Genomic DNA, 16,456 nt, shown 5'->3' on the forward strand with positions numbered 1-16,456 from the left:
CTAGGGACCAAGGAGTGGGATTATCCTTAACCCCAAATCCACTACTGCCGGAGCCATTCTCAGACCTAGGAACTCTTCACTGGAGGCCCAGAAGAGAATCCCCAAATCACACGGAGTACCAGGATATTGAGATTTCTGCCCTTGCTTTGGGTAACTTGCACCCATGTACTGCCAGAGGAGCACAACCTCATTGCTTCAGTTTTCATAGGGTATCCTAACCGGTTACCCTAGTTTTCCAAAAAGTATTTTTTGACATATTTTGTTAATACCCAAAACCTCAGAAAATGGTGGTAAGCCCCTCGACCTATGGGAGACAACCACCTCAGACTCCTGGACCTAAACTCAGGCACAACAGGATCAGCAGGATGGAGGGGGTATCCCTTTAGCATATTCACTTTGCTTGTCCTAGTCAATTTGGTTGAGAAACAATAGCGTGGGATCCACAGGCCTGCAGGAGAATGCACTTTCTTTCGAGCAGGGCGAGTGCTAGGAGGGAGAAAAAGTACAGGAACACTAACCCATATTCCCATGGAAATGCTCTGGTTTCAACATTCCTTTTGAAAAACATAGCTTCTCTAGTAAGTTGGTCACACTCCAAGAGGAATTAAGCTTGAAAGATAACAGAACTTCAAAAGGCAGATCGAGAAGACCAGACCCTAGGCTGTGAAAGGCATTCAGAAGAGAGAAGCTTTTTAACTCAGCTTTCAAAGCATGTTCTCCCTCCTCTTTGAAAATTTCTGACACTCTCAGAGTTGCTGAAGATTTTCCCACCCGAGACATCTTTCATCAGAAAACCATGAAATAACAAAAATCTCTCTCCAGGTAGAATAGGAGGAAAATGTGAAAGTAAGTTCAAGTAAGTTGCTGCTTGTTCTGCTTATTCTTGAGCCTAACACATCATCTCCAAGAAAGTTACTAGGGTCTTACTTATCTCACTGTAAATTAGCAGGATGCACATCCTACTGTGAGTGGAACTGAGGCCCCAAACACGTGGCCCCCAACAGGAAGCAGAGGTCTTGGCAGGTTGCCAGAAATGTGTCTCCATGACCCATTTGCTGGGGGTGGCCAAAAACCAGAAGGGAAAAAACAGGCAGTAGGAATAAAAAGTGTATAAACACATCTCAACACTTACATTCCTGCCTTTTTCAGGCTACTTCCTTTACCCAGAATCCTCTGTTCTGTGTTTACCTGGGTAACCTCTGCTGACCCTTCATGGCTCAACTGAGAATCATTCCAGTTACAACTATGTGCCAGGCCCAATGCTAGGCACAAGGAACATGACAGTGCACAATGCAAGATGCCTACCCTCAAGGAGCTGTGTGCCAGGCTCACAAGTGGGCATGATGAACAATGTACAAGGAAAGCAATTATCCTAAGCTCATTGCTTGCCACAAAGGATGAACCAGTGTACAAGATGCCTACCCTCAAGGAGCACTTAGATTCAATGCTGGGCAAATGGAAAACAACAGTGCACAAGACACCCACCTCCAAGGAGCTGAGGGCAGGCTGAGCTTTGAGCACAAGGAGCTTGACAGGGCGTGATGCAACGTGCCTGCCCACAGAGGTTGAGTGCCAGCCTTGGTACTGGACCCAAGAAGCGCAACAGTGCAGAATGAAATGAGCTTCCCTGGAGGGAACGAGAGTCCAGGCTCAGTGCTGGACACAAGGAGCATAGCAGTGCACAGTCCAAGGTTCCTATTCATTGTAGATGTGTGCCAGGCTCCATATGGGCAAAATGGACACAGTGGTGTACTATACAATGTACAACAACGGAACTGCCTTCCTTGAACCCCTTGGCCTGGTAATTGCTCCTACACCCTCCATTTATACCCTGATAAACATCACTTTTGAGTGAAATATTTACAGTGTTTATTTCCCCCATGGACAACAGGCATAGTGAGGGCATCAATTAGACTTTGTCTGTGTTCCCCAACACTAAGCACAGTGACCTCAAAAAACCCAAACCACCACCGGCAGTGATAACATAGACATATATGGCACTGAACCAAATTACTAAAGTTCCGTTCAAAACAATGCCAAAGAAGTTACAGGGAAACATTTTGCTTACTGTATTCTAGTTAGTATTTTTACATCAGTGTTCATGAGTGTTACCAGTCTTCAGTACTCTTGCCTTATACTATCTTTAACTGGCTTATGTATCAGTGTCAAACTTCTTTCATAAAAGAAGTGAGGAAGTTTTCCTTCCCATTCCATGTTCTAGAACATGTGTCAGCACATTTTTTCTATAATGGGTTGATAGTAAATGATAGTAAATATTTTAGGCAATGTCATATGGTCTCTGTGTTGCAACTACAGTTATCCTTTAGTATCCATGGGGGATTGATTCCAGGATCCCCACAGAAACCAAAATCCAAGGATGCTCAAGTCCCTTATATAAAATGGCGTAGAACGGTTGTACCCCAGCATGTATCCATGCGTTCTCTATCCATGGATACAGAGGGCTGTGTGTACTCAACTCTGCCAGAAAGCAGCCATAAACAATAAGGAAACAAGTGGGAGTGACTGTGTTCCAATTAAACTTTATACATAAAAACAGGTGGCGGGTCTTCCCTGGTGGCCCAGTGGTTGAGAGTCCGCCTGCCGATGCAAGGGACACGGATTCGTGCCCCGGTCCGGGAGGATCCCACATGCCACGGAGCGGCTGGACCCGTGAGCCATGGCCGCTGAGCCTGCGCGTCCGGAGCCTGTGCTCCGCAGCAGGAGAGGCCACAGCAGTGAGAGGTCCGCGTACCGCAAAAAAAAACAAAAACAGGTGGCGGAGGGCCAGATTTGATCTGTGGGCCTTAGTTTGTGGACATTTGACCTGGAATAATTTACAGAGCAGGTGGACCATGTGGTCTTTGATGGTTTGGGAGAAATGTACCTGTGCCTGATCTTAGTGAAAAAGACTGTAGCGTTCCCCACTAAATAAGATCACAAGATGTTATGGGTTCATCTTGCATTTTCCCTGCCTCAGTTCTGGAACGACCCACTTCTCCGAAGAGCCAGTACCATACTGCTTTAGTTATAGAGGCTTTATAGTATGTTTAATGTCTGGTAGAGCTAGTTTCCCTTTGTAGTTTTACTTTTATCATGTTTTGTGACAGGATCGTCCCTGGCTTAGCCAACCACAGAGAAACAGAGATTAGAAGGGTACATGACCCAGAGGCAGATTTGCTTACAGGGATAGGGTCTGAGAGGAGGAAGCCCAGCCCAGCAGGCCAAATGTGGGAGCTAGCAGCTCGAGTGTGGCAATATTGTGACCATGGGTCCCATGTCTTTGGTCTTGTCGAGGAAGATGAGAGTTAACACCAAGGACATAAGGAAAGGTCTGGAAGCAGCGAATCCAGGTGTGAAGGCAATCCTGAAATCCACTTATGCTGGGTAACAGCAAGTAGCAAGGATCTGCTCCAGGCAGGTTTGCTGTCCCTACAAAGGAAGGTTGCCTGGCATGGACAAGGCAAAGGCCTAAGTATAGAAGCTCAAGGTCCCAAGACAGGGACCCCAGCAGAGGAAGCAAGTGAGGTCCCTTGGCAGAGTTGCCAGGAATCCAGGAAGTAAAGTGAGACCCCAGAATAAGGCCCATGGTGAGTTACCAAAATGGGAGCACAGGACAGAGCTGGATGAGGACTAAGTGGGATTTAGGCTGAACTCCAAATGTCAAGCTAGAGCTCCTAAGTTCCTCCTGCTCAATGTCCCAGTTACAGAGCCTGCAGGTGGGGTTAATTACTCTGGCTTTGAAGGAAGGAAGGAGAGAGAACTTGGGAATCATCAAGGTCAGACACAAGGCTTTGAGTCTCTGGGGTTGTCCTTAATTAGCCATGACCTTGGGCAGGCCACTTTGCCTCTGGTCTACCAAGGGAATTGAATGAGATTATATCTAAGGCTCCTTCTACTTCTAAGAGTCAGTTGACCCCCAATTGAGAGCAATGGAGGGACTTCCCTGGCAGTCCAGTGGTTAAGACTCTATGCTTCCGCCACTACAGGGGACACAGGTTTGATCCCTGGTGGGGCAACTAAGACCCCGCATGCCGTGTGGGGTGGCCAAAAAAATAAAGAAAAATTGGAGACCTGTGTTTCACCAGCACATTCTATGTGCCATACATGCTGCCAGACACTTTACATACGTTAAAGGGAAGAAAACTAATGGTTTTTGTTACCAGTGGTGATAAATATTTAACAACCAGCTCTCTTCAGGGGAGAAAAAAAAAAAAACCCTGATTTGTAGCATTTTCCCAATATCTGAGGTGCAAATATTCCCACCATGATTTCAAGTTACCACCATGTAGTCACCGAATTCAGAGTTGGGAAGAAAAGTGCAGTGGAACACCATCATACAGTGTTTTCATCCTACAGATACAATAGATGCAAATAGGCTCAGAACATAGATAATAATAAAATGTAATAAACTGATTAGAAAGTGATGTTATGAGTATATATATATTTCATTTGTTTTTAATATAATTTTTTAACTGTAAATATATATAATTTTCAACAATGACTGTGTTTAACAACTGACTCTCAAAATTTCTGATAATTGATCAATCAGTCCTTGAGAGCTGATAAGCACCAGCTGCAGCACACTACTGATTATTACTTACTGTCTACCGGAGGCCAGGCTTGTCACTGTAGTTCTATTGTTTCATTAATCTTCACTGTGACTTTCTGAAATAGTAATTGTTTTACTGATGAATAAAAGGATCTCAGAAAGGTTAAATAACCAACCTGGAACCACACAGCTCCTATGGTTATGTGACCTCCACCCTGCAAATCCCCAAATTATATTATCCCACGCTGTCTCTCATAGAACAAAATTTTGATTTTAAACTGTTTTATTCTTTAAGAGAGTAGATTATTTTCCATTTAAGCCAAAGTCCTCTGAATTCAGTGATTTTGTGAACACTGACGTGTGTTTGAGGTCACTGCCACTGGGTCAGTTTGGTGACAGAAAGTGCCATTAAGCTAAACAAGTTGCCATTGTGAGGCAGGACTTGACCTGTAGAGTCTTGTAGAGAAGCACAGTAGGGCACCTATTACCCAGTAAGAAGTCTTCTACCCAGAAACACTGGGAATCACCTCAAGCTCTCCTCTCATTTTCCTGTCTTTTCCCTAAAGTCATTCCAACTCAATAAAGCTAATTCCTTTTTAATCAAGTCAATATTTTGTACCATGAACCTCAAGCTAAATATCCAATAACATTTCAACTACCGTTTTCAAAAAATTCACATTTTTTATAGTTGTTGTAATTTTTGTGGTTCAGAGTTATTATTTCTTTTTACAACATAACATGATGATGTTTTCTTTCTAATAAACAGCATCACTAGAAGTTACAATGGAAGCCCCTGGGAACAAAATAATTTTTAAAAATTAATAATACATTTTCCCCAAAATAGAAAGAAGAAAGAGCTTACAGAAAAAAAAAATTTATAATTCAAAAAAATTAGTGGATACTACTAGGGAATATTTAAGCAACTATACAATCTACCTAAAAGGATCAAAGGCAGTTGTTCACAATCATGAGTAACCAGCTGTACCAGGAGAAAGACACCATAATTGACTCCATTGAACAACAATACATTTAATTGCAAATACTGGCACTCTTATGTAAAACCATTTTATCTGTCGCTGGTTGGTTAAGTTATCCTCATATGCCTTTACTGAGGAGTTATTTTAGGTCTTAGAATAAATGTAATATATTACTTTTAATTACAGCATAAATTTACAATATTATTTTTCCCTTCATGTTTGCTTCAGGGACCACACAGGAAGCTCTAAAGAACTGTGTGCAGCCCAGAAGGCTGATCTGACATCGAATGTGTTTACTGTTATCGTCACGATTCTTGCTTTTCTGTCCCCTATCTTCAGTTATAACCCTTCTTGGTTCTTTCTCTGATGCTCTCATTTCCTCCTCCTCTTCATTTCTCTCCTGACACTCAGTAAGAGAGTAGATGGAAAAGAGAAAGGAAAGTGGGTATGTGCCCAGAGCCTGGCACATGTGTAACACATCATAGGAGCCCAGGGATGGAGAGGAAACATGGTGCAAGGGCCAGGGAACTGTTCCTCTGTACCCATCTCATTCGTTATGTACTTTTATATACAATGGTTTTGGACACTGAAATAGAGGACGCAGTGGAGGGATAGAGTGAGGAAAAGATATAAAATAGAATAACAGAGCAGATTGGGACAGGGATATCTCAACACACCTCATCTGCTTCTCTTTTTTCTTCAGGATTAAACCAAAGGTTCAAATAAATTGGATGTGATCCTTCAAAACTATTCTATGTCAGTGTCATTGGTCCTACTGGGAAGGGCATGAGATTTACTGGACCAGGGCAGAACCCAGGGCAAAGGGTCCTGATGATGGATGATGAAAAGAGATCTTCCATTTTATTTAATGTACTTATTTATTTTAAGAGATAGACAAAGGAATATTTAATAATTTAAAGATGAAGTTCAGGAATGATTGTCTAAGGAACATTTCCTGTTCAATGCTGAGGGGATTGGTTGCTATTAAGCATATTCATAATGCTCCTTCCTGATCAGTAATAATAATGCCACTAACGATCATTTAAAATAATTATCACTCTCATTGACTGAGTGTTTCTTATGTGACAAGTGCTGTTCTAAATGTTTACTTACATTAATTCGTCTCACAGCAAACCTATGCAATAGGAATGATTAGTATCCTAACTTTACAGTAAACTGAAGTAAAAAGAGATTAATAATTTATCCAATAACTGCTCATTATTCTAAAGATAAACTCCAGATTCCTTAGGTTTCCAATCAAGGCCCTCCATGATGTGGCCCCAAATGCTTTTTCAAAATTAGGTCCTACTCCTAGCTGACAGCAGTAGTACTCGTTAGGACCTGCCACATCTTCTGCTTCTTGAGTCTAAACCTCACTCCCACCACTGTTCCCGCCCAAGAGGCCATCTTCCTTGCCTTTTGCCTACTTGGGTCCTCCCATCACACAAAACTCTGCTCTGTTGTCAACTCTTCCGTGGAGACATCTCTGACCATTCTCACCCAATGACTCACAAACAACTCTTGCCAGTCCTACCTAGTTAACTCCTTGTGACTTGTTATCTCGTATTGTCATTTAAATGTCCACATCAAAGTCTTGTCCCTCCAACTAGAACTCTAACTTGGTGTAAATCATGTCTCCACAATGCCTAGCACAGTTCTGAATTCATAGTTATCCTCAGTGCCTTTTCTGTTAAGTTAATGTATCCTATAGCTTATGCAGAGGTTATTCCTTTCATCAGAAATGCAGTTTGTTCTTGGACCCACACCTCACACATTTTCAGCATGAAATATGCCTGAAGATTGCATCCATTCTGGTAAAAAGAAGTGACAAGATTTATCTGTTAATCAGGATATTTGCTACCCCAAACTCATATTTTTTTTGCTCTATTTTCATATGCTATAAAAAATAGAATGTTAGAAAAAAAATTTTTCCCACTGCAAGCAAACTGGTTAAAATAACATTGGAAAAACTCACAGCTTAGGCAAGAAACAATTGTTTGAAAGTAAATGATTTTCCTTCTAATAATGTACAAGACCAAAGGTAAGGCAGATGTAAAAGAGTGCCACATGCTACTGGAGTTCTTTTTTAATAACTTCAGAGATCCTTGTAGAAGGAAGTGTTACAAAAGTTAAAATGAGGAAAACAGCAGTTTTAAATGGCAGGTGAACTTGGAAGTTTGGAAAACTTTTCAGGGCAGTAATTCACAGCTTTTTCAATGTACTTAAATGAGGTGGAAACTGCCAAAACTGAATTGTTTTGGAAAACTTGCCCAAAGCAGACAAAGAGCTGATGGAAAGATGATGACAGTGAACACACTGCATGCTACTTAACTCCAGTTTGGTGATGGTCCATTAGACTAAAGATGAGAAAGAAAAAGAAAGACAGTGTAACTCGAAATGAAGGAAGTAAACAAGCTAGCTGCTTTCAACGTACTCTGCCTGATTTTATTTCAAACTCCTCTTTGCGGGATCAGAAGTACATCAGTTCCTGAAAGCAGGCAGTGGAAACCATCTTTGCGCCCCTCCCAAAGCTCATTTGCTCATAAAAGAATGAACAAGAATGCAGCATCAACACTTACTGGTCACATTGTCAGAATTAGTGTCAACTTATTTTTAGGAGTCCTGATTGACCAAATTCTTAGCACAGCACTTAAACACCAAGGTTATTTAATTGGAATGACGTCAGTCAAGAATTCAGGAGAAATACATGAGGAACTGAAATTAGGTAACAGTAATAAAGGCCCGGGACGCTCTAGATTCAGAAAACTGTGGACTGTCTGGCTTAACTTCTGTCCTAAAGAAAGTATCAGGTTTTATTTTTAGAAACCAATTGAGAATACTAAGGGACAAAGCTTCTCTTCATTAAGGGGAACCAACCTGGTTGCAGGAAAATATGTCTGCTCTCACTAACAGAGGTAATAAGAGCTGTCATTTGAAGATATTAGAGCCAAGGAGGACAAAAGGAAAAGCCTACATCATAATTAGATTGCCCCAAAGGGGTATGAGAGCATTTCACACTCAGAGGAAAAGCTGTAAAGGGCCAAGTCAGAGAAATGCTAATAATGGCCCTGTCGGCACTCAGTGTTAACACTCAGATGCAAGATAGAAAGATTCCGTAACCTCAGATTCTTGAAGATTTGGGGGGCAGTACCCTACATGTGAAATTGTTATGGACTGAGGAGTAGTTTTTATTAAATATAAATAATAGATTACAACTTGCCTTAAAACATGTTCCAATATGATATTAAGAACCATGGCTGAGAAATGAAAATTCAATCCAATACAAAACTTGACAAACCAGGGCTATATCTCATCCATACCACCCTCTGGAGAAGGTATGAGCAGACAAAAGTATATATCTAGAAGCTTCTGAATAAAAATAAATGTCTTGTATTTCTTGTCACAGACTTTCACTCCAAACAAATACATTTGGCTTTCCAAAGTTCCATCAGTCATAGGAATGCTCCCAGGCAGCTGGATTAATGATCTTTTTAATGTATTGACTCTCCATTTAGGTGTCAGGATTTTATTCAAGGGCATAAATGACTTCTTAAGAAAGAGTAAGTTCTTTGATGGGTGTGTTAACTCTTTTATTTCCTGACTTTGAAGCAGCATACACTACTCTAGATTTGCACCATCACCAAACATTTATTGAGGAGACAAAACCCAAATGCAGAGGAGCATGCATTGAAATAACAAAGGGGCATAAACTATGTACCAAATGAATGCTCAGGACAATAAATGCCACAGAAAGAGGTAACTGCTCTGGAAAAGAAAAAATTCACAGAGAATGCGACATGAAGTGAGTTTGAAAGTACTAGAAGAATTGGATAAATAAAGAGGAATACAGACATCCAGGGTAAGGAAGATATGTCAGCAAAAATCTAGAGTTGGAATTCATCTGGCTTGTCTTATTTGAATTACAATGCAGGTTTCTTGTACTAGATATAATGAAAAATAAATTTGGAAAGATGATTAAGAGCAAAATGATGTAGTTCTTGAATGTCAGGTTTAGCAATTTGTACTCAACCTGCAGATGAAGAGATTGATAATTTAGAAAGTTTGAAGGGATATCTGTGAATGAGATGTGTTGAAAGAATGAAAACTGAAAAATCAGTAAGACTATTTCAATAATCCAAGCCAGCCAAACCAACTTCACACACTAGTGGCCCAATCTGGTCCATAGCAGATTTTATTTGGCCTACATGCTTATTTCTATGAGAGATTATTGACGTATTACATTGTGCAAGTTTAAGGTGTATAACCTGTTATATATTGATACAGTTATATTCAATATATTGCAATATGATTACCACTGTCATGTTAATTAACACCCTTGTCACATCACATGATTATCATTTCTTTTTTGTGGTGAGAACATCTACGATCTAGTCTCTTAACAACTTTAAAGCATGTAATACAGTATTGTTGGCTGTAATCACTATGCTGTGCCTTAGATCTCCAGAACTTATTCATCTTCTGGTTGTAAGTTTGTACCCTTTGACCAAAATCTCCCCAGTTCCTCCCACCCTCCAGCCCCTGGTAACTGTCATTCTCTTCTCTGTTTCTATGAGTTCAGCTTTTTTTACATTCCATGTAGGTGTGATATCATACAGTATTTGTCTTTCTCTGTCTGACTTATCTGGCTTAGCATAATGCCCTCAAGGTCCACCCATGTTTCCACAAAAGCCTACATACTTTTTAAAAAATTCAAAATAAGTTGCCAACATTTAAAATGGGAATATTTCCCACTAAAACCCAAACTTCCAATTTTTCCAGAAAGGCTGTTTTTAGACCTTCATAGTCCCTAAGGCCTAGGCACTGAGTTTGCAGACCCCATCCCACTTTCTATCAAACATTCCTAAGTGAAAACAAATCCAACATTAAATATAATTTATACCCAACTTTCTAGAAGTTGATTTGCATTTGATTAGTTGGCAACAATTTAGTGTTTGCAGACATTTAATTAAAACATTTATCAATTTCAATTTGCAGTTTTGTTTTTAAAGCCAAAATTCTTTTTTTAATTCTAGGTTATCCATACTTCACCACTTCTTCAAAAGCTCTAGACTGTAGACCATGCCTGTGGTGCCTAACAGATAAAATAATACTATTTTCCTGAACAGTTTAATCTAAACTAGTGCAGGGATGGGGCAGGGATGGGGCAGCGACTGCCATTCCTTTGTTTCTGCATTCCCTCACCCCGCTAATTAGTAACTGTTCTAATCTGCCCTTTGGAACTCAGGGAAGGTCTAGGAGGCTGAAGCCTTTTTCCTACAAACAAGAAACAGGGGACACGGAAAGGCTTTTGTGCCTGGGAGAGCCCCACAGGGTTCTGCTTGGTTTCAATCTCCCCCCTTTTCTTTGATACTCTTCAACCTTGAGGTGAATAGGTGTTGGACAAGAGAGGGAATAATGTTTTGGATAAAGATTAACTCGGCAGAGGAACTCGGTTTTAGGGGGACTTGGTTTCAGGGTGAATTTGGTCATTTGAAAGCCATCACTGTCTGATGCAAGCATACCTTTTGAGAAGGTGCTGGAACCAGAAACTGGGGCAGCAGTTGAGGGCAGAGCCCTGTTGCACAAGATGGCAGTTAAAATCCCACTGTTAAAATTCCAATGAAGAGACGTTTCTTAAGATGAGTTGCAAAGAGGAAAAAGCATTTGCCCGCAGACAAATTGCAAATGTGCCTTCCAGGCAAGGAAGCCAAATGAGCAAAAGCAAGGAACCCTGAATTGTTAGGGCTTATAGTAAGATAACAAAAGTTTAGTGCATGACTAAAGCACAGCCGGGGGTGTTGGCAGGGAAGGGCTGGGTTTGAAGGGCTGGAATGAAGAGCTTGGCAGTGTAGGCTGGAAGCGGCTTGTAAAGCTGGGGAAGGAAGTGGGGAGGAGGTGAATAGTTTCAAGCCTTGAATACCTTAATTAGATATGCACTTTAAAAATCTGACCCTAGGCCCTTTGGAGTATAGACTCAAGTGGGATACAAGGCTAGCAAAGAGCTGGGAAGACACCATTATATACATTTCATCAGTGGTTTCCGAAGTGAGAAGAATGTACCCTAGGAGGGGTACAAGTGTATCCATTATGGTTCAGAAAGGAAATTTCAGAAATTCTGTTGATATGTATTTGTTATATTGTCATCTGAAAAAAATAAGGCTTAATAGCATTTAATATATGGATTAATACGGGGACCTTCACTTGGTTTGTGTGCCAGAGGGACACATGCTGCTTATCGTGCTGGAGGAGTAGAGAGAGTTCTACACTGTAGAAGAGATTTTGCAGCCAGAGCTGCTCCAGGTCTTTCCTCAAAACCTCCACCCTTAGCAGGAGTGTCCCTTCTCACAACCCTCCAACCCTCACCTTTAGCAGGAGTTAACATAAATCTTTAAGTTAAAGCGTCCAGTAATAAGAAAGAAAGATACAAACAAACCAAAAAAAAAACCAGATGGAGCCAGCTGGGACCAAGATGGTGAGGAATCTGACCTCCAACAGACCCTGGGTCTCATTATATGCTGATTTTACTACATTAACATATTAAACGACACACCTACTGGTGGCCGTGACTAGACATTAAGGACCAGAAAAGGATAAAAAGTGGGTGGCACCCTACTCCCTCAGAAAAGCCCTGCCCCTTCCCCGGTAGACTAATGCATACGCCTCCCCACCATTAGCCTCACTTCTCCTCCCTTTGTTTTTACTCTAAAATTAAATCCCTCTCACTGGGTGGAAGAGAAGTTAACCTGTGAATTAGTTCCCGCTTCTCCATTCTTTGGCCACTGAATAAAACTTGTGCTGTAATTGACTGCTCAAACCCAAACAGAAAAAGAGCTTCCCCACTGCCAGGCAGAGAGCCTTTGGCGGGGCTAGGGCCCTAGCAGGGTCTATACGAATTAATTTGGTAACATTGTTAGGACACTCTTCACCTCACATACTTTAAAGTGCCTATTTCAGCGAACATGTGCCCAGTTAAGTGGATTCATGGATTATATTATCTAATTTAAACCAAACTCACCCTCACCAAGTGAATACATGATTTATAAAAGATAAATCATATAAAAGTAGTAAGATGTTTAAGTAACAATATTGTTACTCACAATAGGAGTAAATCTCAGAAACTTCACATTGAGCAAGAGACGGCAGACACAAGGAGGATATGCTATTTGACTGCTGCCATATAAAGTTCAAAACAAGTAAAACTCAACTGTGGTGTCAGAGGTCAGGCTAGTGATTATCCTTGGCAGTGGGGGAGGAGGGAATAGTGACCAGGAGAGGGTGCAAGGGGAGCTTCTGAGGCACTGGTCATCTTCTATTTCCTGCTTCTAATTTAAGTTACACGATTACACAACTATGTCCACTTTGTGAAAATTCATGAAGCTGGACATTCATGATTTGTCTTTTTTTCTCCTTGCAAGTTATTGTTAAATAAAAAAGTTTACTTACAAAAACTTTTTAAAAGTCAGATGTTTAATAATAAAGTCTCAAGGACGTTGACAAATTTCTATAATGTGTGAGAAAATTGCTTTTGTGCTGTTAAAAACACAACTTTTAAGATATTGTTTTGGGGAATTCCCTGTGGTCCATTGGCTAGGACTCGGCACTTTCACTGCCAGGGGCCCAGGATCAATCCCTGGTTGGGAAACTAAGGTCCCACAAGCCATGCGTCGTAGCCAGAAAAATAAAATTTAAAAAATAAATAAAATTTTAAAAATTATTGTTTTGTTCAATTTTACCTCCTCTAAAATTTTATTTATAATATATAAAATATTAGATAAATAGTGCATGAATTTAATTTCATCAACTATAAAAATATATATACTGGGGAGTTTGAACTCATCAGTTAACTGATGGGGATATGCCATAAAAAAATCTCATCAGTCCAAGCAAAGGTTGATAAGAGTGTGAATTCCCAGTATTATTGGGGATGAGAGAAGGAAAAAAGAGTCACTAGTGGCTCCCAGGTTTCAGTGTGGGCTCTGAGAGGCTGGTAATATCCTTCACCGAGACAAAACTCAGGAAGACAATGGCTGTGGAGAAGGTGCAGACATTTAGCACCTAAAATGATTAATTTATTATTTTCTGAAGCCACACAAAGAAGAGTCACACCTAAGAGGAAATCTTAACTAATTAATGTTATATACTTACGGTTATACGCTGCTTTTGAAAGATGGTCTAGGAAAAATTATTCTCAAATCAAGTACTGTAATTATTTTTATAAGTGTGGAAAAAAGTGCGCAGTATTTTATTATCAGGTCTATGAAAAAGGGCAGTATAATTAATCATCAATTATATTCTTAAAATTAGGCTTCTTTTAAAACATAACAGGCAAAGAAATGCATTCATTTTTAATTGAGGCTTTAAGCATATGTTTTAAATTAACATCATGAAAATGTTATTAAGACAAAAATCATTTGCACTGCCCACAAAAGACGCTGTTCTCAGTAATGTGCATCAAGTGTATTGTCTCTAATAAGACTTTGACCTTTCTTAGCTTTTTTTTTTTAATCTAAAAAGCTTCTATTTCTTTACAAATATTTATCCCATGTGCCTCATGAGGATAATTCTTTGAGAGATTAAACCACAAAAAGATGCCTGCCTTTCCCTCAGGTCACACCGTGATGGACTAAGTGGCACATGCAGTGAGGGACAACCCAGGGGAGACTTCACAGTGTCCGTGTTGCTCCTTTTACTACAGTAAAAAATTATTCTACAAAGCTATGAAAGGCTATGGGAGGCCTTAAAGTGTCTTGGAGGACAAGAAAAATACCCCCAAAGAAGAAAGGAGACTATTGGTGGAAGAAAAAGAAAAATGGCTCCAGCATTTGAAGGATCACACTCCACCATCATCTCTCACTCATATTCGATGTGTTTTCTTTCTCTTACATTCACTCTCTGTAACTGATTGAAGTTTCCCTTCCCTTCTTTTCCCTTCCTTCACTTCCTTCCCTTCTTTTTCTTCCTTCCTTCTTCTTTGTTTTCTCCATAGCCATTAACTGATTGCTGACTATAGGTGGGTACAGTGCTGGCATTAGGGACACCAACATAAGTAGGACCCAGTTCCTACCCTCAAGGAGGCCACAGTTTAGTAAGGAACTTTAGTCAAGGAAAGACATATCTTTTATACATTTTTTTTGGCCCACAAAGCATTAGGACTTTTTAGTTTGACCAGGAAATTGCCAATATTTTTGCTTTGAAATCTTAAAACACTGATAGATTGGCTTCTTGGACTGGTCTTTTAGGGATTTAGGTAAATCCCTTTCACAAAGGACTGAAAGGCAAGGCAAGTTGGCTTTACCTGTGGATGATGTCTTTCTAAGGCTGGGAGTGATTTTTTAAGATAATTATTTTTATTGATACTGATGCATACAGTAGACATTTCAGAGTGCCATACTAAAACCCCAGGCTCAGAGGTATATAACTTTAAAAATCCTAGTTATTTTTCTCCCCTCCCTCACATTTTTTGGTCATTCCAAGACTGTTTGGGATAACAAATCACAGGCACAAGCAAGCATGCTTTCCTTCTTTTTTTTAATTTTTATTTATTTACTTTTGGCTGTGTTGGGTCTTCGTTGCTGCGTGCGGGCTTTCTCTAGTTGCGGTGAGCAGGGGCTACTCTTCGTTGTGGTACGCAGGCTTCTCATTGCGGTGGCTTCTCTTGTGGAGCACGGGCTCTAGGTGTGCAGGCTTCAGTAGTCGTGGCACATGGGTTTCAGTAGTTGTGGCGTGTGGGCTCTAGAGCTCAGGCTCAGTTAGCTGTGGCACACGAGCTTAGTTGCCCTGTGGCATGTGGGATCTTCCCGGACCAGGGCTCGAACCTGTGTCCCCTGCATTGACAGGCTGATTCCAAACCACTGCACCACCAGGGAAGTCTGCATGCTTTCCTTCTAATGGGCACTGCATTTTTCCTATAATTTCCCTCCTTATTCCTCAGCTAGCTATTAAAGTTAGAAGATGTGAACTTTCCCTGCATGGGCCAGAGATTTCTGGGAGATTCACATCGCACTGGGGTCTGAATACAGAAACCACCCTGCTGTTTTGCAAGATCCAAGACTTAGGCTGGATGTAATGAAATGGATGAGTGAACTTCAGCCAGTGCACCTGAGAGTCCTCCCTCAGGGCTCTGTGTTGTATAAAGTGCTTTGATGCGGTTGGGAGAATGGGGCACTCCCTGGGATGCTTCTGTTGCCCAGCACAAAGTAAGTATCTTCCAATGACATAGTCAAATGAAAGGGAACCACAGCCACTGCGCAGATGAAGCAGATTTTTGCCTAGTGACCTGCTGTAAAATGTAATCAGAGCTTTCCTTTAATGGACTGAAAATCCAAACCAATTAGAAAACCGACCCAAACCACAGTTCAGTTCAGACTATAAGAGAAGCTATTGTCTCTAATGTACTTCACCTCTCCCCTGAAACAAGCCCTGGTGCTTTCAAAAAGGTTAAAATTATGCCCAGGCAACAAAACTATAAATGGCCTACCTTTAAAGGAGCAGACTTCAAAATGATATCCTGAATCCTTACCCTCAGCAAGATAAAACCACAGACATTGGAGAAGCATGGCCGCTAATGTTCAGGCAAAAGATCTGGAGAAGTAAGGAAAGAGAATCTTTAATAAATTGATACTTATTAAAATAATAATGAGAGGAGTTTCAGGTGCTTTTCATAGACTGATTCAGGAGGACAGTACAAATTCCCGAATGTCCATGCACAGAGGGAAGGAGTCTCTATTTCCCGGCAGGAGATGCACGGATATAATGGGGCTGCCTATGAATTCCAGAGCCTAGAAAATCAAACTGAAGGTACAGTGTGTGTGAACAGCAGGGATAGTAGCTCTGTGATCTTAATGATATTCCTCAACTTAACAGTGGGGTTAAGTTCCAATAAACCCATCGTAAGTTGAAAATAGTGTAAATTGAAAAAGCACTTAATAAA

Source organism: Orcinus orca, chromosome 12 (genome assembly GCF_937001465.1).
Source record: "Orcinus orca chromosome 12, mOrcOrc1.1, whole genome shotgun sequence".
Taxonomy (NCBI): Eukaryota; Metazoa; Chordata; class Mammalia; order Artiodactyla; family Delphinidae; genus Orcinus; species Orcinus orca.